The 26,967-nt window shown below is 34.4% G+C and overlaps 1 protein-coding gene across 2 annotated transcripts in view; it reads right to left on the bottom strand.

The window, feature by feature from the left end:
* The window catches only part of LOC150100481 (arginine and glutamate-rich protein 1-like), a 179,940-nt gene that overhangs the window by 138,426 nt on the left and 14,547 nt on the right, over positions 1-26,967 (bottom strand). Inside the window, exon 2 of one of the 2 annotated variants that reach the window (XM_090402832.1) lies at positions 6,514-6,592. The exons of the other annotated variant lie outside the window; for it this stretch is intronic. The gene's annotated coding sequence lies outside the window, so the exon portion shown is untranslated. The remainder of the gene's footprint in view (positions 1-6,513; positions 6,593-26,967) is intronic. 2 annotated transcript variants of the gene reach the window in all.

The following is a 26,967-nucleotide window of genomic DNA, read 5'->3' as shown; positions in this document are numbered from 1 at the left end:
TTTCACCCACCCATGGTACAAATGCACTATAGGTTTACTAATAACCTTTCAGGCAGGAATCACATTAAAAAAAATTTTTAAAAATTAGAAAACTACAAATGGAAAAAAAAAAGTCAGGTGGCTTTCAGAGGTGAACTGTAGACCCTAATATAGATTAACAGCTTGAAAACAGGAAAACCACACCTTGGAGACTCAGTTGCCGACTCTGAAGAAAACACTGACTAGGAGACGTGAAGTTGTTAGCAAAGAGAGATAAAATTTGAACTTCACAGTGAAATTAAAGAGAGAGTCCTGAAAAGAAGAAAGTGTACATAAAAGTACTTAACAAGTATCTCAACTTGTGTCCTGAGAGAATACCAGGAAAACTATAAGAAATCTTAAGCTATGTGTAGAAGTAAGTAAACAAAAGAAATGGGAAGGGTGGTAAAAATACCAAAGAGGTAAGTAGAAAAAAGGATGACATTAAAAAAAGCTTAGAAAAGGAAAAGAATACTGTAAAAGGAAACAGATAAAACGTTGGCATTAAAAAACTAAGGAAATTGATATTCTGGGATTCTGGAATAATTAATTTGAAAGATTGTTAAATGAAACAAGCAGTGACAGACCAGCTGAAAGAAAATATTCAAAAAGAATGCAATCAGGGATTCTGGAATAATTAATTTGAAAGATTGTTAAATGAAAACAAGCAGTGACAGACCAGCTGAAAGAAAATATTCAAAAAGAATGAAATCAGAGGTACATATCAAAAAAAAAAAAAAAAAAGCAAACAAAGAAAGGAAGCTGGAGTAGATGATATTGAATCACATAGGAATTGAATCACACTTGCATAAATCAAATTTATGATTTATGCAAGCATAAATCATAAATTTGAAAAAGGTCTAAGAAAAATTGTGGAAGAGGTGGGAAAGAAGAAGCTAAACTTGGGTCAAATAGGGGTTATCAGGATCAGATTTGTCATTTAAGACAAGTACCGTATTTAATCAAATATAACTCGCCTTTGTGTATATCTCGCACCCCTGATTTTATTCCATGGAAAAAGAAATTAAAAAGTTTCGCATATTTTGCACACTTTTTACACACACACACACACACACACACACACAAAAAAAAAAAAAACACGTTTAAAACTTTAAAAAATAGATAGTGAATGTTGTTATGTCAATTTCAGATATTTTGGAATTCAGTTGAAGAGAATCAGCATTTCAGCTCAACTATCATCGGCTTACCTCTGTTGAGTCATGCGATCTTTTATTAATACTGCACCAATCATATGAGACTGGAGGTAGTGATAGCGAATCTTGCTAAGTCATACCCATTTTCAATATTTTTAAATCATGGTGACCTTATGATTCCAAAATGATAAAAGGACAAGCAATAATGAAATACTTGTTTTAATTTAATTACAGAAGCACTGTCGCTAAAGATTCAAATATATCACGTGATGAAGGTGAGCCAACAATCGCGTAAACAATGCTGATAATTAAAATTTAAATGCATTAATTTTATAAATAATGTGCAATTATAAATTATAATGAATACTGAGAATTTAATTATAAACACCAATTTAATTTTTTTCTGGAAAAACTTTAGTTTCCAAAAATCCTCGCATACATCACACACTATGATTTTTTAACTTTAATTTTGGGGAAAAAAGTGCGAGTTATATTCGATTAAATACGGTAGTTAAAAAATCACAGGAATATAACAAGAATCTATGTATATAAGTTCTGAAGATCTGAAAAAGGCACATGACAAGGTCCTAAGAGAAAAACACTTCGAAACATTAGAATTATATGGTTTAACCCATATAATTCTAATTTTTTGAATGTTTTAAACAGGACATTATATTAAGTAATACATAGTCAATGTTCAAAACTATAAATCAGCAGTTAGAATTGAAAAAGGTACGAGAAGAGATAAAATCAGGTGCAAGACAAGGGTGCACACTAATGCCACTGTTATTCATTACCTATACTGATTGGCCACTTTATTAGGAACACCTTGCCATATAGGAAAATGAGGGAGTTCCTAATAAAGTGGCCACTAAGTATGCATGAATCACATTATGAAGGACAGTGGCATAAAACCTAAGATCAAAACTGAAGATATTAATCTCAGGTTTTTACTGCATGCAAACAATGTTATACTTTTAATAAATCCAGCACAAAAGTCTGCAGGATTCATTAACTATACTGCATAAATGTTTTACAAATTTGGTATAAAAATCAAGAATAACACAAGAGCCTATGAAAACAGGCAGAAAAGAAAACATCAGCTGCTGCATCCTAACTGGAGAATCTATATAGCAAGTAAAATATTTCACTATTTAGGCATAAGTGTTAGTGAAGATGGCAAATGAAATATGGAAATAGACAACAGAATATGCAAAGCTTAGGAGTCAATAAATTTATATCAAATAAGAGAGAAATTATTTAAATCACTAAACTATCTGTAAACAAGATAGTGTTCAAGCTAATTTTAACTTATGGATCTGAGAGTAAGGTTAGAAATAAAACAGTTAATCGAAGACTTGAGACCACAGATACGAGTTTTCTGAGAAAAATTAGCATAGTGAACAGTTGGCATCAGTGGAAAAATCATATTAAAAATGACAATATGAAGAAGGAATTTTACACTGTTGGCATTCAATATGTGAGTAGAGCTAATCTAAGGTTGTATGATCACTTAAACAGAATGGAGAGAAAAGGTTAGCAAAACAAGTATTTTTTTCCAGGATGGAAGGAAAATAACCCAGAGAAAGACCAAAATAAAGTAGATTGACATAGTTAGGAGTGTATTAGGAAGTCTAGAAGAAGACTGAGATCTTTGTGGATTGATGCAATTAGTCTTGCCTGGGAAGACAAAATGTCAGATTTACCTGACTATATGGGAGAACTAAACTAATAACTAAGGAATTAACTTTGGAAGAAAATGGTTAAGAGAAAGCTGGAAAATATTGTAAACTAGAATTAATTATGGTATAATTCTTGAATAGAAACAATAAAAAAAATTTTTTTTTTAAATTCTGACTACTTGGTATTCAAATATATATTCAAAAGCCCAGTAATTTATAGGAAGTAAAAGTTAAAGTTTTGAAGTTTTAAAACCTAATTTGTTGGTTATTCCAGAGCTGTTTCTTTCACATTCCTTTAAGGTAGGATGTGAAAACTTTTTTTTACATCACTATTCAATTTTCTGTTTGCAGAAAACTTTCCTTCACTGACAGATGCATGTATCCATCCATCTTCACATCATCATCTACCACAGAAGACAGATATTACTGAAACTTTTATATGCACAGTTCATGTGATCTGTTCTTCTGATTCACTTCTTTTGGAAGAATTAAATAAAATAAAAATCATCTTCACTACTAATGGATATAACTAAGCTGCCATTCAGGAATTTATTGATAAATATCATCCCTCAACCAGACTACAACCTGATGTAAAAAGAGTTTCCATAATTTAAGGTATTAAAGGAACATTCAAACAAACATTGCAGGCACTTCACAAGTAGAATCTATACACTACCTTCAAACCAGCTCAGAAACCATTTTCTTTTCTACCATCCATTAGGGATAAATTACCACTTCACTCCTTGCCTGATGTCTATCAAGCATCTTGTTCCTGTCAACATCTTTATATGGGATAGACGGGGTGATCTGCTGAGATAAGAATCCAAGAACATCAGGGCTACATCAAATTCTTGTAATCTGAAATCTGCTTACCAGGAAATTGGCACTATATACGAGTTCTCTGGAATCAAACAACGATTCTTCACTCCAGCAGATTTAAATTTGACTGTCTGTTTCTTAAAATTTGGGAAACTTTAAGATGTCATTGAAATCAATCACTCTGATTGTATGCCTGTAACAGATTTGGTCATTAATGAGAGCGATTAACTATTCATAATTTTTTTTTCTTCTATTTTCTTAATAGCTGAGTGGCTATGAGCTTCACAACCATATGCTTGGGAAAGGAGTGTCCTGGGTTCGATTCCCGTCACTTACATGAGGAGCTTAGGATCTTTCTCAGACATAGCCAAGCTAGCGGGTCTTGAGCATGGACTGCTTGGTTTTTCTTCTCAGTTTATCTGGGGTTTTTCATCCTGCAAGCAGGCAAACCAGCCTTGAGAACTCAATGCCTCTACAGGCATAGTATACACCAGGAGGAATAGGGCTAACCACCTTATAATACTTGTGTATGGTTGCAGTTAGATGAATAGAAAACCCTCGACACCACAAAGTAAAAGAGGGGAAAAGGAAGAAGATTTTTTTTATAATAATGAATAGGATATGTCACCTTATACAGGCATACCCTAGTCATGCAAACACATTAAGTTCCAGAGCACAGCTGTATAGTGAATTTTTTTTTTTTTCACTTGTAGATGCATGTAACGGTTTAATAACATTTTCAAGCACTCACATATGTATGTAAATAAAGCATTAATTTATGTCAGTTATGCATTATGAACACAAAAAATTTAGAATACTTGTTCACAAATGAAAAAGTTATTCTGAACATCTTGGTTCAAGAGAATGCACCAGTCAGTTTGGTCATCAATCTACGTTCTTAAAGGTTTTTCAATTTCGGCAATAAGACCGTCATGTTTATGGCTAACTGTAGTATTAACTAGTATAGCACTCTTCACCTTATCTTTCTTGTATTAACAACTGTAATAAAAGTAGTACAAGGTAAGTTTAGCCTATTGCCTATCTCTATATTTGATACACCATCTTCACTAAATTTAAGCATGGAAGTGTAATAGGTTTACAGGTTTTCTCTTAAGCAGAAGCAACAGTACATCCTTACTTTGACTTTTATCTGCTATTATTAACAAGAAAATAAAATAGTTTTGAACAGTTTATAAGTTGCAGCAAAACATCAAAACACAGAGAGCAGTGACAAACAGTTTATAAAAACTGTGTATCATTTGATTAATGGACAAGTAATGTCACTAAAATTGTAGTCTGAGTGAATACAGTGCCATATAAGCAGGCACGTCATAATTGAAAAACATATGAGCAGATCATCATAAAACAAGACATTGTAAGGCAGGGTATTACTATATATGAATCAGAAAAGCTAACCATTGTTTCCCTTTGAACTCTAACAGTGCTTGTTTACTGGAGGTGTGACCAAGACACAAGCAAATAATGGAGACAAGAGCAAGTTGTCTATAAACATGCACATTGTTTTACATCTTTAAATGAATATAATTTAACTTATCTTAATAATTTTATTTTCTATCCTATAATTACTATAAATGAATATTATTTTTACGGCTATTTTGCCTGCTTCTGTTTAGGAGTGCCCCTTTTTTTAATGTTATTGACTTTTTACTCAAGAATTCTCAGGGCATTGCAGATGTATTTTTAGAGACAGATATATGTTGCATAATAGAAGAAAATTCGCACATACCTTTTTTTGGATTTTGTTGCCTATCTTCTTCCTGCAGTGTGCATACTTCTGCTGTTATGGTATTGAAAGGGGAGTGGGGGGGGGCAATGTGGAAGAATTAATTTGAAAAAATTTGAAAAAAACGTTTTGTTTTTTTTTTAATATATACATATATTATATTTAAGGGTGGGCAGAGTGCTTTTTTTTAGGGTAGGAAAAGATGAAAAAGGGGGCTGAAATTAGTAACTGTTTTTTAGAGGAAGGGGATAGGGTTCTGACCCCACCCCCAACCTCATAAAACAAATCAACAACACCCTACATGCCCTAAAAATCAAAACAAGCTAGACAAAACCACAATGTAAAACACAACACCCTGCACCACACGTACCCCTTATATGTTTGAACCCTATCCCTGGCCCCCTCTTTCCCATAAACCCTTCTCCTTCCTCTAAAAAACAGTTTCTAATTTCAGCCCCCCTTTTTCATCTTTTCCCATCCTACAAAAAAAGCTCTCTGCCCACCCTTAAATATAATATACAATATGTATATATTATATATAAAGATAACCAGGTTTTTTTCAATTTTTTTCAAATTAATTCTCCCACATCACCAATCCCCCCACTCCCCTTTCAACACCATAACAGCAGAAGTATGCACGCCGCAGAAAGAAGACAGGCAACAACATCCAAGAAAAGGTATGTGCGAATTTTCTTCTATTATGCTACATATATTTATCTCTAAAAATACATCTGCAATGCCCTAAGAATTCTTGAGTAAAAAGCCAATGACATTAAAAAAGGGGCACTCCTAAACAGAAGCAGGCAAAAAGCCGTAAAAATAATAGTTTTTAAGAGGAGTAACATGGGAGATTTCCCAGAAAAAATACCTATAAATGAATAAATTCTATAAATGAATTACAACATATTCTTTCTGTCAATCAACAATTCATCAGCAAAATTTGGCTGATGTTATATTCATGAATTGATAAATGTTTCCATTTTTATTAACTAATATAACATAAGTGCACACAAACATAATGGAAAGTGATTCAAATACAAGTTCTGAGGTGTGGTCAAATTCTTGACACAGTCTGTGTGCTAATTTATTCACTTACCCACTTGTATCAGGCAGAACTAATCAGCTCAAAACAGATACATCTGTCCCAATGAGTTTATCGAGACATCACACAATTCCTTATAAGAAATGAAAATGACTCATTTTTATCTGTTTTGAATTTCAATATAAAAATTAACATTAATAAAATTAATGTATAAAAACAAATTTTATACAGTTAAGATAAATGCTTTCATAATTATTATAAAAGATAAAGGAAGAAAAGTACTGAATTAAATTTAGAAATTTCAAATTTTAGGGGCATTTGGCAAAATTCAGACTCTGTTAGATTCATATGGTTCATGAATAAGTCTATACACCTACGTTATTCCTCTGCTCCAACTGATGAAATGAATCGATTTGTCTAACCATTTCAAATCTGATTTAAATCATATAAATGTTGGACCACTGAAGAGGCAAAATCATTATTATTATTACATTACACCTCCAGTGTCTCATCTAAGGAGGACACTTTACTCCACTATACACAACTCACAGTCTCCACTACTTAATTCACTAAACACACAATAACACAGCCACCAGCTACACACAACACCATCTGCTGTCCATCACCAATAGTACTTTTTGTATGTAAATTACATGTGTTCTCCTGGGCAATTTGCCTGAATGTGGGATGAAAAAACTGAGATCGGCTAACGCAACTTCAATTGATAAAGCTCATGTAAAGATTCCTCTCATCACAATGAGAATCAAACTCGGGTCTTTTCTGATCAAAAGATGCAATGTATCATCGTACTTCCAAATGCACTACAGAGGCACAATTATGCAATGCTTCAAAACAATATGTCATAACTTCATCCTAAATGGAATAGATTTTAATAAAATTTGGTTTATCAAATCTCTACTAAAATATCATGTTATCAATTTCGTTGAACTTTGACTATCTGAAGGAGCAATATGTTTTGAAATTATAAAGACTGAATAGATTTAATTAAATTTAATTAATGATGGATGAATGAATCTGTTCAGATTATCATGTATCAGAGAATAGTGCAAGAGGAGTGCTTGCTTGGTGGGAGCAGAACAACAGAGTGTTGCAATGGCAGTGAAGAGGAGTGAAAATGTAGAGATGATAGTAATGGTTGGTACGAATGACCTGAGAAGTAGTATGAGTCACGTAGTATGAAATTTGAAGTTGATGTTGGAGTAGAAATGTGTCTGAAAAAAGATAGTGAGCATGTTGCCCCAGCATGATAATACAGAGTGAATAGAAGAGCAGTAATAATGAAGATGACATTGACAATGTGTAAGAGAGAGATCTGGAATATGTAGGTGTCTAAGGTACATTTGAGAATAGAAGAGAGCTGTTATGCAAGAGATGGATTATTTTTGAATGTAGAAGGATGTAAGCATTTGGAGAGTGTTATTTTCTGGGCAAGTGAGTATGTCTCAGAAATCTAGAATTGCAAGAGTGGAATGCAGCAGGGATGACCTCATGTAAAGGCAAAGGAGGTAGCATGCAGTACTAAGGGAACTGAATTTTAGGATTCCTTAAAGGAACAGCTGTTGTAGGTAGCATGTGGTGGATGGAACACAAGCATCAAGAGTTTTAGAATTGGCTGTAGTATCAGACAATCTGACTGACAGATGTCATACTTGCCAAGTGTTACACCCTGATACCTTAAGAATGTAGAATTCCAAGCTATCATGGTGTAACATGAGGAGCAAATAAATTAAGAACCCTGCATAAAAGCTAATAGATGAATTATTTAAAAGAAAAGGAAATATTCTTGCATCCAATAAAATATATAAAATATAAAGGTGTTTGTTGAACTAACTAACAAAAAGAAAGAATATATTAACGTTGTAATATGATATAAAAGAGAAAATTTAACTAAATAAGACAGAAAAGGATTAGTCATAAGAGATGGTATGTGAGAGGCTAGAGATTAAAATATTAAGTAAATTCATAGAGAAATTTTGGAAAGGGGATTAAGTTAGAGGCTAGCAAAAGAAAAACAACAGACTATCGCTCAGGGCCGATTCCCGGATTGAGACATCGTTACGGGCTCGCCGACCAAAGGACGTTCGGCAGAAAAAACGCCACACTAATTGGTCGGTGAAGTAAAATCAAGTAGGGGCGGGGAAAAGAAGTTAAAGAAGGTGCCGTTAGGAGAGCAGGTATAAAAGGGTTGGAACCCCCCCCCCCTCACGAGGCTTTTGGAAACTTTTTTTTTAGGCTTTTAGACCTTTTTGGCTTTTGGTTTTTGGTTCTGTTCAAGGAGAGTTCTTCGCGAGATCCTTCGTATGGGTTTCACGGTGTTTTCCTGAGTGGCGAGATTGGAGTTATATCTCTGTCGTCACAACACGGAAACAAAAGTGAGCAGAATTTCGGTTCCGTATTTCCTATGTAAGAAGTGAAGAATGCCATATAGTCGAGGAAAAGAAAGCATATTCTTTGTGTTTCAACTTCAGTGACAACCACGAAAAAGGGAAAGCTGTAAAGAAATCAATATCCATGTCGGGAGTTGCACAGCCGTTATTTAGATGATTCAAAGTGTGTCCTGAATAACGAAAGGTAAAGACCGCGTAGGCATAGTTCAATTCAAAAGGGAACATAATAGAAGCAGATTATCGGGGAGGTTATACCAGGATACTTCAATCAGAAAAAGATAGAGGCCCATATGGAAAACTCAGGAAAGAAAGGTACCGTAAATTATATCTCGTGTTAACTAAGATTTGTCTGTATTCGTTATCATTATTCTAATACTGAACTGTTGAAGTGACCAAGAAAACAATACTAGGACTTTAGTATCTGACAGAATATATTGAAAGTAAGCTGGCTAGTGTTAATGTTATATGAGTAATTAAGTGTCCTGAGAATTTTGCATGTCTATTATATTGTATAAGAAAGTTTAAATGTCATAGTTAGTGTTAGTGCAGTAAATGGTTAAGTTAAGCTACTTAAGTTTGGATAGTTAAATAGTGTGAATTAATCTTATATGTCCATGTCATATGAAATTATGTGTTGAATGTGTACAGCGGCATGATCGTAATACCCATTATAGGATCATAGCTTAATTATTTATGATAAGCTAATGTCAGTTTGTAAATATTTAGTATAGCATTGAATTGAGTAATAACTAAAATTTGAATTGTACCGTGTTAAGGAATTTAATAAACCTTTTGTCCAATGATAAAACAGTTGTCTGAAATTGCTGTCCAATGCACCACTTTGAAAATTACGAACCTAATCACGCGGGAAATTAATGTGTTAAGAAACAAGATAAAGTGTCACGACTTCAACATTGTTTCACTTTCAGACATATTTTAGTTCTTTCTCCTTGTTTTTGTATATAATATCTCAAACTAAATATCCCAAAAGGCGCAGTATAATACAAATATTAGGGGTACTAAGGGGAGAAATAACTTAAGTATTAATAAATTTTTTGGTGATATCTCGAGCATAGATAATAGTAGAACATAGATGAGAGGAAATTACTAGTTAGAATAAAAATCATAAATTGGGACACAACACAAGGGAGTGACCATGCAGTCCAGACTTGGAGGATGAATAGGCATGTAAAAGTATCAAGGCAGAAAAGTGGAATTATAAGGCAGGCAACTATCAGCAATCCAATGGATGAAAGAATTTGAAAGAAGAGTGGTCAGTAGTGAGTGGAAGATACTTAATAAAAAAATTGTTGATAATGGCAGATTGCATATCTCAAGTGAAGAAAATAACACTATTTGAAGTTGTAAAGTCGTGTATGAAGAAAAATGAGAACAAAATTTTTCTATACCGATTTTACTTTGAAATAACAAATTATACAAAATACATGTAATTGAATTAATGTTTACCTCAATTTTTTGCTGTATTGAATCTGGTAAAATATTAGAGTAAAATTGTTTAAGTATTTAAGAACTACTAAAATTGTACAAACAAAGAAATAGCTCAGACAGGATTAGACACATAGACCTGAGGCTAGAGAAAATCATGAAGGTCAACGGGTTTTCCTGCCAGAACTCAGCGACAGCAGGGTGGTGGAGAAAACCCCTCCAAGAATATCTGCACGGTTTAATCTGAGGCCGTTCCGAGGTTGGGAGAGTAGGATAAAAGGGAGAAATCAAAGGGCCAAAGGCTCTGTTCCTGGCACTCGCTTCTGGTCTCGTCTCGAAGAAGTTCCTGTGTCCAGCCGTTCCAAGGACGGGGGGGGGGGGGGGTCACGTCCCACCAGCAGAAGTCCGACGATAATAGGAGGTTCGTAACAGCAGTGATGGTCTATTCCAGAAGTCCCATCACATTCTAGACGATCTCTGAGTATGCTGTATCATCGTTGCCGAGAACGAGTGCCCGAATGTGGTTTTTCACCGGAAGAAAGAGGAATGTGGTTGTGATCTCTAGGATCTAGTGTGCTGAACTAGCTGACAAGGTTGCAAGTAAAAATTTTCAGAACTTTCCTAGATTGTGAAAATTACGGCTAAGAATGCCAATCCTATAGTTAGTTAGAGTAAAGAACATTCGTGAAGGCAGAAAGCCGTACTTCTAATTAATGGTGAACTAATTGTTTACAGAGTTCAGAGAAAGTTGCTGTTATGTGATGAAGGGGAAACTGATTGTAAAGTTGAGTTATGCCTAATTCTGTTTTAGCCTGAGTTAAGTTATGTTAAAGTGTATATATGTCTATCCACGTGTCTGATTGTTATGAGCATGTATATTGTTTTGTATCAAAAGGCTTAAGCGAGAATGTTAATTTAATCGAGCAGAGAACCAGATACGTGTTTTACTTTGTTTCCATTGTTATTTAGCTGAGTTAATCGGAGATACATATTTTGATATGTGTAGATTTAATCTTTGTAATTACCTTGATTTAGAATGAATAAACAGTTTTGTTTGTCAATAGCTTGCCTGATTCTGACTTGCCAATGCACTGTCTCATAAAACATAGAATCTGTGTGTGTCCTGAAGACAGAATAGCCACGACTGACTGAATTTTAGTTTTAAACATTGCTTGAATTAGAAGTAAACTTTAGAGATATTTCGGTGTTCAGCTGGATGTTTCTCTTGAATGTATGGGAAAGACGTACAATTCCTCTACATGATCTTTAATGGTGCAGTCGAAAAAACAAATAAATTTTTAAAGATCAGTGCAAGAGAAAGTCAGCAAGATGGACAAGGGAATTGGTTCCAGTCCGAAGCACTTCCTGAGTCTAGACTAAGAACACGTGAAAATTAGCATTCTTGAGCTCTTGAGGGGGGGGGGGGGAGTAAATTATAGAGAGAGGATTAAGAGTGATTGAACTAGCTCAAGCAACGACTACAAACTTGGTACTACGACTGATAGGGAAAAGAATATAAAGGTGCAGTTAGAAGGATTGATAATACTTAAAAAAATAAATAATAATATCAAAGTACATACATATAATATAATATAAAATTAAAGAAGGAGATATTAATACAGAGTCAAATGAATGACAAGAGAAATTAAAGAGGAATTGCAGATGAAAAAGAGATTATGGAAGGCATATAAAGAGAGAGGTAGAGAACAGTTGCATGAGGAATATAAGGCTCACTCTAGTAAAGTGACTAGTATTGTAATGAGAGAAAAATTAGAATATGAAAGGTGACTAGCACTGAAATCCAAAGAGAAGCCCAAGGAATTTGTTTACAATGTGTCAAGTAGTAGGAAAAATGAGTGTGGACAGATTACTGAGATGAAGATGAGACTTAAGTGAACAATATAGATGACATACACTGCTTGGAAAGAAGTTAATGGACACCTCCATGGGCAAGGTGCATCGTGCCATGTAATGAGTATAATAAATTTAGTTTAATCCTTTATCCAAGTGTAAGTGTAAGCAAATAAAGTTTGCGCCTGAAGTATCTTCAGGACTGAGGCAACTCGTGGTAAAGGTGGACCAAAGCTCTCATCACTCCTTGTCTTAGTATCTCCCATAATGCAAAGCACATCTCCTTGCGGACATGTATAACGCTATGCATTAAGGCAGTGTTTCTCAAACTTCAGATATCCACGTACCCCTTTATCAAAATAATAAATAAATAAATAAAGTATATTTCATTGTAAATGTCTATTTTATTTGAATTTATATGTTCATATATAAACAAAAAATATGATTTTTTTTTTTTTTATTTATTTTTAACAGAACAAAATTTGGAATAAGTTCCTCTTCATTTCCCGTCCATGAAAATCCACATTTCAAGTAATTCACATCATACTTACGAAGATTTTTCATCTTCTTCCTAGTTGGTTCTCTAGAGATGTCAAATGATACACCCTTATCAATTTCATTTGATCCAGATGTATCAACGTTTTCTTGTTGCTTACAGCTACTTGTATTTGCTATATTACTCTCTTTTGTGCGTTTTATAAATCCAGTCTTTAACCAATGATCCATACTTAAGAATTTGAAAGCTAAAAAAATTACTATATTTACTCGAATATAATTCGCACTTTTTTCCCAAAATTAACGTTTACGACAGGGTGGTGACAAGCAAAACCATATGTTGCACCGGCAACATATGGTTTTGCTTGAGTCTACACAGCAGTTTCTGTTGCAGAGGAGATGTAATTCATTAGCTAGTGCTGATTTTATCCCAGTTGTCTCTAATTGTACTATTTGTTGAGAAATATATTACACAGACTGCAAATGTCTCTGTATCTTATTCGGTGATACAATATAACTACTTGTTTTTCTTGGGCTTCAGTATAGTCACGCTGTTGGGGAAGGCACTTTGTTTACTGCAGGGAGAGAGTTACTATCGCCAGGGCATGAACATCGTGGCAATAGTAACTCGCAATTTGAGTAGGAGAATTCATACACTTAAAATATATACATTTAAAATAATTCTTTTTTTTTTTTCTTAATAATGATTCCATGCGTTAATGATGCATAGCCGAAAATTGCCACGTAGCCCATGAAGACCTTTCGCATACCCCCCTGGGGGTACGTGTACCAGACTTTGAGAAACACTGCATTAAGGGAAGGGCCACTACCCAGACTGGTTTCGACCTTTATTGAGGTTTCGTCAGTGGGAGCCAGACCCAGCAGTGGTGATACCAATGGAGTGGTGGCAGCAATGGAGAAGTCATATTTACCTATACGAGTTGCTGAAAGGTGTCTCACCTTATTATTAAATTACTCTGGATTTGAAAGATGTTGGAATTTTTTTCCCACTTGGTTAGACTATAATAAATTTAGTTTAATCCTATATCCAAGTGTAAGCAAACAAAGTTTGTGTCTGAAGTATCTTCAGGACTGAGGCAACTCGTGGTAAAGGTGGACCAAGCTCTCATCACTCCTTGTCTTAGCATCTCCCATAATGCAAAGCACATCTCCATGTGGACATGTATAATGCTATGCATTAAGGGAAGGGTCACTATCCAGACCGGTTTCGACCTTTATTGAGGTCTCGTCAGTGGGAGCCAGACCCAGAGGTGGTGATACCAAGGTATCACCACCTCTGGGTCTGGCGAAGTAATGGAGAAGTCATATTTACCTATACGAGTTGCCGAAAGGTGTCTCACCTTATTATTAAATTACTCTGAATTTGAAAGATGTGGGAGGTTTTTTCCCACTTGGTTAAGACTATAATAAATTTAGTTTAATCCTTAAAAAAAGAAAAAAAACGTCCAAAAACCAAAAAAAAACTTCCAACATCATGTAATGAATCATGTGTTGGTAGCCAGTATAAATTGGAGGAATATGATGCTTTCAAGTCAATACAACTGTGTCTGGCTAAAATGACTACAAGAAGTGAACTGATGGAGTATGAAAGAGGCATTGTTATAGAATGGCATGTTGCAATCTGTTTACGGCAAATTTTTGACAGGTTGAGCAATCCCAGGACAACAATCACTAATACCATACTGAGATGAAAGTGCAGGAAATCAACTGTAAGTGCTATCCACAATAGCTGACCCACCATGCTCACCAAGCATGATAATAGGGTACTATGAAGGATAATACATAAAATTATTTTTTTTATTATTATTATTAAAAACAAAACAAAACACCATTTGTCAGACGACACATAGAATGCAGAGTTCTGGACATCAACTGGAACATGAATCTGCACAAAAACATTCAGAACATGGGTTTCCATGGTAGAACTGCAATATGCAAATCCCACATTATGCAAATCAACATGCAGAGTAGCATTCAGTAGTGCAAAGAGTGTACAGTGCAACATGGAAGCATGGAAAGCTATGTTATGGTGCAAAACCATGCTACACCTGCAACTGAATAGACAGATGGTACGATGGCTGCCTGGTAAGCGTCTCTTACCAGAGTGCATAACCCCAACTATGAAATTAGGAGGGTGCAGTGTGATAGTATGTGGTCATGTTTTTCCTGGTTTAGCCTTGGATCTCTGTTTGTGTTACCATGAAAACTGAACTCCAAGAGGAACTTGAATATTCTAGACGATGTAATGCTTCCTGCTTTGTGGCATTTCTATGGAACTGACCATTGTCTGTTTCAGCAAGACAATGCACAGGTCATATGGCTGCTGCTATAACTGCATGGTTTGTGAACATGAATATCAACACACTTGACTGGCCTCCACAGAGCCCTGATTTCAATCCTACTGAACATATGTGGGAAGAACTGGAACATCAAGTGAGGTCAAGGGTCATCTGCCCCACAACAGTCCAGGATCTCATTACATGCCTACAGAAGAATGGTCCAAAATTTCCATTGATCACTATCATAGGCTTATGGAAAGTATGCTCCATAGGACTGCTGAAGTCACTGCAGTGAAAGGAGGTCCTAAATCTTGTTAAGGTGGGTGCCATGGCTATTTGTTCCTCACACTATGGTGTCCATTGACTTCTTTACAAGCAGTATAGGTAAACTATTTAATGATCACTGAACAGGATTGAACACCTAAGAGAGTGTTCCATCCTGGTTTGGCTTTATTCCTAGAAGGATAAGGAGTGGCGAAGTGTTAGAAGTGAATGAAAAGGATGCATTCTAAATATTAAGTATGCTAAACATTAGTAATGCAAGGGGGACCAGATGAAATGTTGCATGTTTTAACGGAATGTGCTGTGGAACTAACTGTGCCATTAACCTGGAGGAGAGTGGAAGGAGGATTAGACAGTGCCAATGCATATAGGTGGTGGTAGAATGGAGTGGAGGTATCAAACTATAGGCCTGTTTGTATTTTCTCTGTGGTTAAGATTTTGGAGAAATTGGTAAGAACTCATGTAGAGAATTTGGCAGATGAAGGCAATATAGTTATGCAGGCCAGCATAGATTTGTTAAAAGATGCTATTGCTTTTGTAATCTGGTTCACTTTTAGTACACTGTCATTTTTTTTTATTTTGCAAGGGCATTTTACAGGGTACCACATGACAAGTTGGTTTTAAGTTGCAACACATGGGTTTGGATATCAGATTAGTAGATTGAATTGGTGACTGGCTTTCGGATAAATATCAGAATTATATATGGGGGAGAAATATCAGAAAGGAGAAAGGTTACAAGTGGAGTTCCACAGGGTCTGCAATTTTACGTTAATGAAGCTGTTACAGGTAAATAGCGAATTATTTGCAGATAATGTGAAGCTTAGGAGGGTAATTAGTAACAGCACTGATGTTTTGGCTCTTCAAGGGGATTTGAATAAGTTGGAAGGTGGGAAAACGAATGGGGGATATCAATTTAACGCAACTAAACATAAGGTTTTGAAATTTGGGATCCAGAGATGGGATGCTTCATACTCACTTGGTGGAGTTATACTGGAAGAAGTGGAGAAAGCAAGGGATCTTGGGGTGACTGTAGGTCATTAATAATAATAATAATAGAAATTATTATTATTAATTTCAAATTTCTAAATTTGAAATTCAGAACATATTGCAAAGGTTGTAAAGACATCTCAGAGAATTGCTATAAAGCTTTGATCAGACCACATCCCGATTTCTGTGCTGAGATATGATTGAGGATGAAGTAACCTTGGAGAGGATGCAAAGACAGATAACAATTGTGGCTATGCTATGTCGATGATGTCTTTGCAGTTTGGAGTTACCAGAACCTGAACTCTACTCATTTCTACAAAAAATCAACACCCTGTATTCTTGGATCAGGTTCATACTAGAAAAAGAATCATCAAAAAATCATCTTGATGGACACATCCAGTGCAAACAAAATGGATCCAATTCCACTTCTGTCTACTGAAAACCTACTTTTTCAGGTTGTTATATACATAATGCATCAGCTCACCACCCATCTCAAAAATATGGCATCATAAAATCCTTAATATTAGAGTGCACAAGATTTGTTCTTCTGAAGAATCCCTAAAACAAGGATTGGAAATTATCAAAGAAACAGCCTTACTAAATGAATATGATCCAATAACAACCTAAAAAATAATTAACCACTTTCCTACAAATCATCCCAGACAAGAAGAAGCCCACAGGACTCCTATACCATATATTAAAGGAATCTCTGAACATGTGGCAAAAATTATGAGAAAATATCAACTCATTGCTACCTACAAACCCATCAACCAAACTGACAGCTTGTAACCTTCTCCAAAAGACAAACTTTCACCAATGATGCTAACTGGAGTATACCAAGTACCATGTTCGTGTAACTTGTATTACTATAAACAAACAGGAAGATCTATAAATAAACCTATCTTTGAACATCAAGACCACATCTGCCTTATCATACCTCAAAAATCTGGCCTTGCACAACATGGAATTGAAAATGCTAACCACAGGATCCAACAGCAAAATGCCAAACTACTACACAGACCCACACATAAGCATGAACATTTGTGTAAAGAAAGTGCTGAAGCTTTACTTCATAGAACTAATCTTAATCGAAATGACCGTCTCATTCCAAAATTTTGGGAAATTATTATCCTCAATTGTATTCAATGATTTACTTGCTATATTTTAATTTAAGTAATTTTAATTTCAGCCCAGTGAACACGTGACTCTATATACATAGAGGGATTTCAATTTAAGCATGCGCACTACTGATTTTTAAATTCAATTCCTAATGTTGTTTGTTAATTGTACTGATGATATCTTATGATACATAAGGCAAAATATTTACATAATAAAAAGTTATTTACTGTGGCATATATGTTATTCTATAGTTATGGATAGTCCATAGGTTTCACTATATAAATATATATATATATATATCAGGACTGTACATTCTTGACTGAAGATAGATTGAGGACTTGCAGACTGTAGAATTTGATGGATAGAAGATAAAGTGCGGGGGGGGGGGGGTATGATTGACATTTAAGTTGTTGAGTTATCAGATTAACAGTGAGGAGATTTTTCATATGGTGGAATGAGGGGAAGGAATATGGACAATGGGCCATCTCTGGAAGTCACAAAAAAAAAAAAAAAAAGGAAATAGCGAGTAAAAGGGTAAGAAGTAAATTTTTAAGCATGGAATTGTCTGAGAGGGTGGTGAAAGTACAGACAGTGAATGGTACAACAGACTTCACACTGATAATTGTTGACCTCGCACAATGAGTCTTCAAGGTCAAGAAAAAAAAAATTTAATAATAAAAATAATAATAAAATGAATAAAAAGTTCCTATGAGATCTATAGGATTTAGGCAGGCAAATTATTCAACGTACGAGAGAAGTGGGAAAAAAAATGAATGGTTATTAATATCACTATTTCAACATTACAGTAGAGATGGTGGTCCATCTATGGAGATGAAAGATATGAACTCCACAAATCCTATTTCCTACATTATGCTGAAGTGAAAATAATGATACAAAAATGACCTTAAAGCAGGCTTTATTTTCTGCAGAGAAAACTGGAGCATGGAGAAAGAACCAATCCAGTGACTACTGACCGAAACCAAACTAAGTCAGTACTGGAAATTAATATGAAATTAAAAAAAATAAAAATATAACATCAACAATGTGTCATCCCTATACCATCAATCATCTGGCATCATCAATCTCCCCCACAAACATTAAATGTACACATAAGACATGGCACATGCTGTCTTAATGCTTATATTCAAACCATTCCCTTTCTTAATTTAATTTCTTTTTTAATTTTTTTTCTAATTATTTTTATACATATGCAAAACAAAATCAACATGTTACTGACATCAAATATCAGTAATACTAAGCAATAAATTGAAAATAATTTCAAATTAATTCAACAATTTCAATAATTTTGAAATAATCCAAAATAATATCCTCCCTCGACGAGTCTTGGGGGTGTGACAATAACAGTAAACATTTTTGCTTTGCCATAAAGTGAATATAGTTCAGCTTGATTACTTTTTAAATTCTGAATGAGAATACAAATTTTTTATTCATATTCAGCACTTTAATTGCTCCTGTAATCCTCCAGTTTTCAGGAATCAAAATTATAAGTTGACATATGAAATAATAATAGAATATGCATATAGGAATTAACAGTTCAAAAATTTTTTTCAAGTTTGGAATCTATGACCCCTCTTTACAACATTCTCCTAACCTCAATAAACATGCTGGCTTGAGCCATCAAACATCTGAGAAACAATCATCATGGGCTCATCAGCTGAACAATCAGGATCCTCTCACATATGTCATTTTTGAACTCAAACTGCCTTTGCCATTCTGCTGTAGCATATCTCGTGTTTATAATGATGCCTTGGGGACAGAGGCAAAATATCTGCTAATAACTATATAAAAGTTAATTATTCCTAGATGCCCAGAAACACCTACATTCCTAGAGATGTTTCTGGCTTTAAACAAAAACATCAATATAGTTTAAAGTCTTCACCTTACAGTTGTCATAAGTGGTCTCTCTGATTAAGAACCAGCAAAGTCAGTAGGCACATCTTATTCAATCATTTTACATGTCTGTCACTAAGAGCACCCATTTAGGAGAAAAATTGTTGCATCTTACTACTCTATACACCTTCTATCATATTAAAATAAGTTTCACAACTTACACATGTAAGAAATATTATATAGAATTTATTCCAAAAATCCAATATATTTCATCCAATGTTACATAAACGTTGCCAGAGAGATAGACCGTTAACTAAATTCAAAAGATGAATCAAAATAATGAGTCATAATTCAAGCATATATTAGCTTGTGTCTTGGTCACAGCTGAAGTACATTAAATTACACTATCAGAGTTCAAAGGAACAATTGTAGTAAGTTGCATAGATTAAAATAATAATAATGAGATAAATAAATAAATTATAATAGTTATTAAGTAAAAAAAAAAACATCTACAAACAAGCTCAGAAACTGTCTTCCTTCCTACCATCAACAAAGGATACATTACCATCTCTTTCCTTACCAGGTGTCTATCAAGTACTTGCTCATGTCATCTTTTCTGTTTTGGATAGACTGACTGTTCTGCCTTAATTAGATTTGAAGAACATCAAGACTATATTACATTTTTGGAATCTGATAAGTCTGGTCTTGCTTCCTAAGCTATTGATGCTCGGCACAGTTCTTTGGAACCAGATAAAACTTCTTCCCCCTCTCCCCACAGCAAGTTCAAATTCAATCGTCTTTTCCTTTTTTCCTCCACCAGACATCATACTAGGGGTAAATGATTAACCAACATTTAGATTCATCTTACTTTTGTATAGTGTCATGTAGCTTGCATCCTGTACATATGTATATTTTCCTGATGATGACCTCAATACAGAAGTCGAAATGTCGAATGTTACTTTCTTAATGATAAGTAATTATTCTAACACGTGGGTTGTGTCGCCATAATTTCTTCACTATGAACCACTGTGTAACCTTAAAAGAAAGACTTGAAACGTGTAAAGCTAAGAAATCATCTGAACCAATCAGACCATATGCCAATATCCACATTTTGGGAAGTGATGACTATTAATTGTTAATAAGTCATTTTTATTCATTAATAATTATAATTTTTTTATTTATTTTATTTTATTATTTCGTGACACCTCCAAGGAGTCCAAAAACTCATCGAGAGAGGACACCACTCTACATACTCTCTGTCTCCACCACTTTATTTCATGTTTATTTATTTTTTAATCTACACAACTTACTACAATTGTTCCTTTGAACTCAAATAGTGTAATATCACATAATTCAGCTGTGAATCATGACTCATGACTTATTATTTTGATTCATCTTTTAAAAGTAATTAACAGTCTATCTCCCTGACGATGTCCACATAATGTTGGATGAAATACATTGGAATTTTTTTTATAAATTCTATATAATTTTTTGTTACATGTGCAAGTCATGAAGCTTACTTATCTGTCAAAGAGGAAATGAAAACTAGACATAGATACATTTTGAGAAAATTGAAAGAAAAGGGCAATGCTAAGTACCTGCTGGATTTCCTCATGTGCATTGTGATATTTTCCCACTGGTTCAGGACACAAGGGTAATACATGAGATTTGAAACAGGAAATAATAACAATTTTAATCAAATTAAAATTGAATAACAACTATCCAGCTTTCAAACCTAACCTAACCATATTTTGGGGATAAGTGTTAGTCTTATGCTTGAACTGCCAAGCTGTGGGATGAAAAACTCTGCCACCTCAGTGTGGGATTTACTAACTCACCTTCAGTTGAAAAGCTCTGATAAAGGCTCTTTGCATCTTAAATTCAAACCCAGGTCTTTCCAACCAAGACTAAACCTCTTCATTCCAGCAAGTTTAAATTCTACCATCTGTTCCTTGAAACATGTGAAATGCTACAAAATCATCCAAACCTGAATTGATTGGACTACATATTGATATCTAAGTTTTGGGAAGCAATAATAAGTTTTTTTAAATTAATAATTATTTTAAATAATTTTTATCTATGAAATTTTCTACAATTACTCCTTTGAACACTAATAGTGTAATATCATATACTTCAGCTGCAACCAAGACATAAGCTACTATACGCATGATTTATGAATCACTACTATGATCCATATTCTGAATGTAGTTAATATTTTGTCTCCCTGATGCTGTCCATCTAACTTCAGATGAAATATATTGGAGTTTTTGAATAAAATTCTATATTTTTGTTACATGTGTAAGCTGTGCAAGTTATTTTAGTATGTCCAATGCGCATGCTCCATTAAAACTATTAAAAGGAATATTTATCATTATTGTAAATCAGTAATAAATGTGACAAAAATTGAAGAGAAAAACATTTGTCTGAAGCAATTGTTTTTCACATTTAATGTCCGTAGACGCCATATGGTCACTGCCATACCTCATGTGGTTTTGGCAATAATGTTTTCTGCTAGAATAAGTGGTAGGGTCACAGATTCCCTATGACTACGCAATTCCACACAAAGTTTGTAGGACAATCATAAACATCCATGCCCATGGTGGGATACAAACCCACGGCCTCTTGGATGGAGAGCAGACATGCTAACCACTCAGCCAGGAAGTAATTTACTTTGTTAAATTAAGAGTGCTAGAAGTAGCGATAGAATAGTAGCTGAAAATATTCAAATTTGAAATATAGAAAGGCAGCTGAAATAAATAACATTTAATCAGAAATGCTGAAATACAGATATAAAATTTTTCAGTGGCCATATGCATAATTCTGAAAGCATGGTAAGAGAAGGTTGAATTCCAGATAACTAAAGTAAAGCTCATAATATCCATCTATTAAAAAAATTAATAAATAAAAAAAATAAAATTGAATATGAGAATTAGAGAGAAGAATTTTCCTACTCCAAGTAAGATTTCAGAAAGCATATTTCTGACACCTGGGGAAAACAAACAGTAGGCAATAGGGATTTTTAGGATCAAATTGGTACTTTATGATGAACAGTCAAGAAATCACAGAATACTACAATGATCTATATTTAAATTTTATAGATCTGGAAAAGGCAAATGAAAAGCCATACAAAATGCATGCCAGAGACCTATATGGAGTAAGAGACTCATTGAGAGAGGCCATATATCCCCCACACCAGCTCTTATAGCTTTTCTTGAATACATTCACACATGTGCCCACCACCAAGAAAGCCATTCCAATCATGTACAGCTCTATGAGAGAAAAACCTAACTCTCACTCCATGACTGCATTCATTCTCAATTATCATGGATACTTCTGGTTTTCTCCCCACCCTCATAAAATGAAAAATTTTTCATAAAATAAAAAATTCCATCTACCAGTATCTTACATGATGTTTTCATAAGTTCACAGGTCCATAGCCTCTCTTTCTCCTGTTTGTTACTGTATTCAATCCACACATTCTTAATCTTCTGTCCTCAATCCACATACCGATATCATTGTTAACACTCTCCTCTGCACCTGCAACACTTCAAACCAGGAGACCAGATGTGCACAATTATCATGGACTCCTTAGATTCATCGAGTAGGCCCCTAAACATCATGCCAAGTACTATCCAACATTTGCGCAGTATCTATCATGCTTTCATTTGAACTCATTCGTAGGCATGGCATTACAACAGACTTTGGAAACCTATTCCACTCATTCACCACTCTCCAAGGCAAAAAATCTAGTTCTAACACCCTTGCTGACTACACTCTTGCTCAGTTTCAAGGATGGCCCCTAATTCTTCCACTACCCAGCCGGTTCCAAAAATTTCCTTTGTATTAATCTTATAAAAACCCATCTCGATAAGACAAGCCTCAATAAAGATTAATAATAATCCGGTTGTCTCTCCTCATCAAAGTATTCTTCAGTAACCAAGTAATTCGATGAGCTGCTTTAGCCACTTTTGCTATGCACCTTCTAAACTTTAACTCCCTATCCACTAACACTCCCAAATCTCTGGCTTCGTCAATTTCCTGGAATATAGTTTTCATCAATGCGGTAATCAATGATAATACAGTTGGTAATCTTTTCATCCAAAAAATGCATAACCTTACACTTGGACACATTAAACTGACATCCATTCTCCTTTATCCAGATTGCCAGTCTATCCAAATCATCCTGCAAAATTTTAACATCTGTATTGCTCTACCCATTTTTGCAGCATGGGCAAACAACTGAACAGTTACTCTCAGATCTTCCCGTATATCATTAATGTACAAATTAAACAGTAGTGGCCCAAGAACAGAGCCTTGTGGCATGCCACTAGTCACAGGACTTCTTCTTCTTGATTCTACTCCTGAACATTATCTTTGGCCTGCATGTCTAATTTCCTTTGATACTTTGCTTTTGCATTTCTTACTATACTGGTTACCCTTCTGGCCTGTGTTTTGTATTGCTGATGCCTGCTGGTCACCTTTCTCCTTGAATTCCCTTCACAAAAATTTCATTTTTTGTAGCTCCAGCTTGATGATATTCAAACATTTAACTCCCACTTGATTTATTCAACTGACTCTAGGTATGCAATGTGCCATTACTTCCCATGCACTATCAACGTCCAACCCTTCCAATTTCACATGCCATGGCACTAATCCAAGCAATCTCCTGAGTTTGCCATACTTACTAGTCCTGTAATTCCACATATATCCCCCCCCCACAACTAAAAATTCCACACATTTAGCCACCTCCCAGGTCAAGACCACATGATCACTCTCACCAATTGGTGGCAATGTGATCAAACTGGTTATAGCCTAATTCTCTGAAGGAATTACTAGATCTAGCACTCTCGAACCCACAGTATATTCCATCACATGCTGCCTCGGGTAATCATTCCTTAGTAACTGCATAAATTCCATTTCCATTCTCCTTTCTTCCTTCCAATCTATGTTCCTATAGTTGAAATCTCCCATAATAATTACCCACCCACCATTCATTGAGCTTATTTGCCGATGCATACTATCCCCATCATCCTTTCCATCCCCTGGTCTATAGAAGCATCCAAACTTATATTTTGTTCTGCTGGCCTCTATCTCACACTAGATAGCCTCAAATGTGCTATTGTAAAAATAATCATATTAAAAATTCTGAATATTTTTACGTATTAATTATGCTTGTTAGTTTTTGTTTTCATACACGCAGTGTCTGCACTTGTGATGTGCTCGTTATGAAAATGTTATATTAGAAGTAACATGTAAAGAAGTAAAAAAAATTGATATACTTACTAAACTGAATATTTGTTATAAGAAAGTTTGTTGTGGTTTAAAAATGTTGAATTTTGTGTTTTGTGAAAGACTTTCTCTTAGCGCTAATGGATACAGCGAGTCAGCCATTTTATTGCAGTGCGTAATTTCTGACTTTTGTGAAGTGCGCATGCTCCCGGAGAGAACTTGATGTGTGATTGACAGCTGACAAGGAAAGCGTTGCGTATCCAAGTTACAGTTGTAAACAAGAGAGCGTTCGGAAAGTTTTTAGAACACTGGCCGAGATATATTCAAGTTGGAAGGAACTTGATTTTTTGTGTGCGGCAGTCAAAAGAATTTTCATAATGTATTCCGAAAAGGGAATAGTGAAAATAATAGGTTTCAAGCAGGAATAAGTAATGAATAAAAGGGAAGTCTTGAAACTATAAGTTTTATATAAATTGGCCGGTAAATATTCAAGTTAGAAGAAACTTGATATTTGTTTTTGTGTGTGGCAGTCGGAAGATATTTTATAGTGTATTCCGAGAAAAAGGAATAGTGGAAATAATATGTTTCAAGGAGAAATAAGTAATGAATAAAAGGAAATCTTGAAACTGTAAGTTTTTAAGGTGGAATAAGTTAAGACTGTCAATTTAGTATTGTGAATGAAAGGAGAACTTGTTGCTTACATTCTAAAGTGAATGTTTTTCTTAGAGAAAATAATGATAAGGAAGTTTTATAAGTATTAAGAATGCCTGAAAGTGAAAGTTTAGAAAATATATTGAATTAAGAAGATTTTTAGGTATTAAAGGTGCCTGATCTGATGAGTATTACTACTAAAAGGAAAACAGGATATAGTCAAGAAGACTTTATGTATGTTACATTGATTGATGAAAAGGATCCTGAAAATGAAGTACAGAACCTTGTAACTTCTGGAAAAGAGCCTTAACAGAAAGAGAAAAAGACTATGAACATTTTTTTTGTGATTGTGAAAGAAAAAGTGTTTAGTCTTAAGAGTAAGTTTATATTTTTAAATAAGGCCTTGGATCCATATAATCTGTAGTTATAGTTATGTATTATTACTAGAAGTGTATATATATTGTTTTAGTTTTATTAAATGTGTTTATTTTGTACTTGGTATTGAGTCAATGATTAGTTGGATTCTGAAAGAGTGAGTTAAAGTCATTGCACCAATTGGAGTGAACTCTTTGTGCAAATATAATAACATATAGGGACACTCGGAGTCAAAATAAAAATAATTGTTAGTAAAAGAGATTTATATAATAAATCACCTCATAAGTATATAGTATAATTATTAACAAAGGCACAGCCGGTAGACAAAAAAGTTAATATACTATAGAGGGAATATAAATATAATATATAAAATAAAAATAACACTATTTTGTTGAACTTCTACTTTCTTTGGTTGCAGTTCATCAGCTATCATCAATAGCACTCCTCGCCTCATTCTTTTCTCTATATCCTCCCTGAACACACTATACCCTTCACATTCTATCCCACTAACTATATCATCTTCTCTCAGCCAGGTCTCACTAATGCCAATAACCAGCATAGATTCTCTGTCAACCTATTTCCTGTATGCAATACAGGAAATTTCTTAACAACGTTCCTGAAATCTTCAACCGCCATTCCAGAGACACTGATTCGTCAATAATTGGACATATCAGTCTTTCTGCCACCCGTCTAAAGTGGGATTATCATACGTTGTTTCGACTCTGGTGGAATCTTCTCTGTTTTGAGACTCAGATTATCAATCTGAATCTTAGAATGATAATCTGTACTCGATACATATATTGTACTTGACATATATTATGTGGTTGAAAGATAACTTTTGCTTTTTTTGCTAAATTTTGACATAATGCATGGTTCAATTAAAACCAAACTTGCAATGACCAAACAAAATTTAAAAGAGATCCTATTCAAAAAGATATCAAATTCATTTTCCATAGAGCTAGCATGGAATTATTAATACCACTAGGAATTATTTTTTCTAAATTTTGCCAATGAAAATATGCAAACTGAAATCAAAATTGAATTACACAGACTTCATATATTCATCCTAAATACCAAATTTTATTAATACTTCAGCCAGGGAGTACTTATACAGCAATATAAAATTTAAACACATTTTACCATACCCTTAAAAATGTTTCAAATGAAACAAAAATTAGAATGGCTAAACAAATTTTTGAAAGGATTCCCAACACCAAATTCAAGTACTATCCATCCAAAGCATATAAATTTAATAATTGAATCTGCCATACCAGTTTAAATTAGTCTATCATCTTTCTATGTCCATAATCATTTTGTGATCTTTATTAAAAATTTGCCGAAATGAGTATCATTGAAAAAAAGAAAATGTGTATAATTAAGTGGTTTTAAGAGTGGTTAACATATCCGTTCTCCAGCCAAAAAGGCTGTGGGTTCGAATCCTGCCATGGGAATGGATGTTTACGATTGTCTGTGAAATACTGGTGGTGGTGGTGGTGGGCGGTAGATGGCATTGG

The sequence above is a fragment of the Typopeltis vanoorti genome, chromosome 13, assembly GCF_054136105.1.
Source record: "Typopeltis vanoorti isolate ZY-2024b chromosome 13, IOZ_Tvanoo_1.0, whole genome shotgun sequence".
NCBI lineage: Eukaryota > Metazoa > Arthropoda > Arachnida > Uropygi > Thelyphonidae > Typopeltis > Typopeltis vanoorti.
Note: the sequence above shows the minus strand (reverse complement) of the source record. Positions and strands in the feature narration are given on the sequence as shown.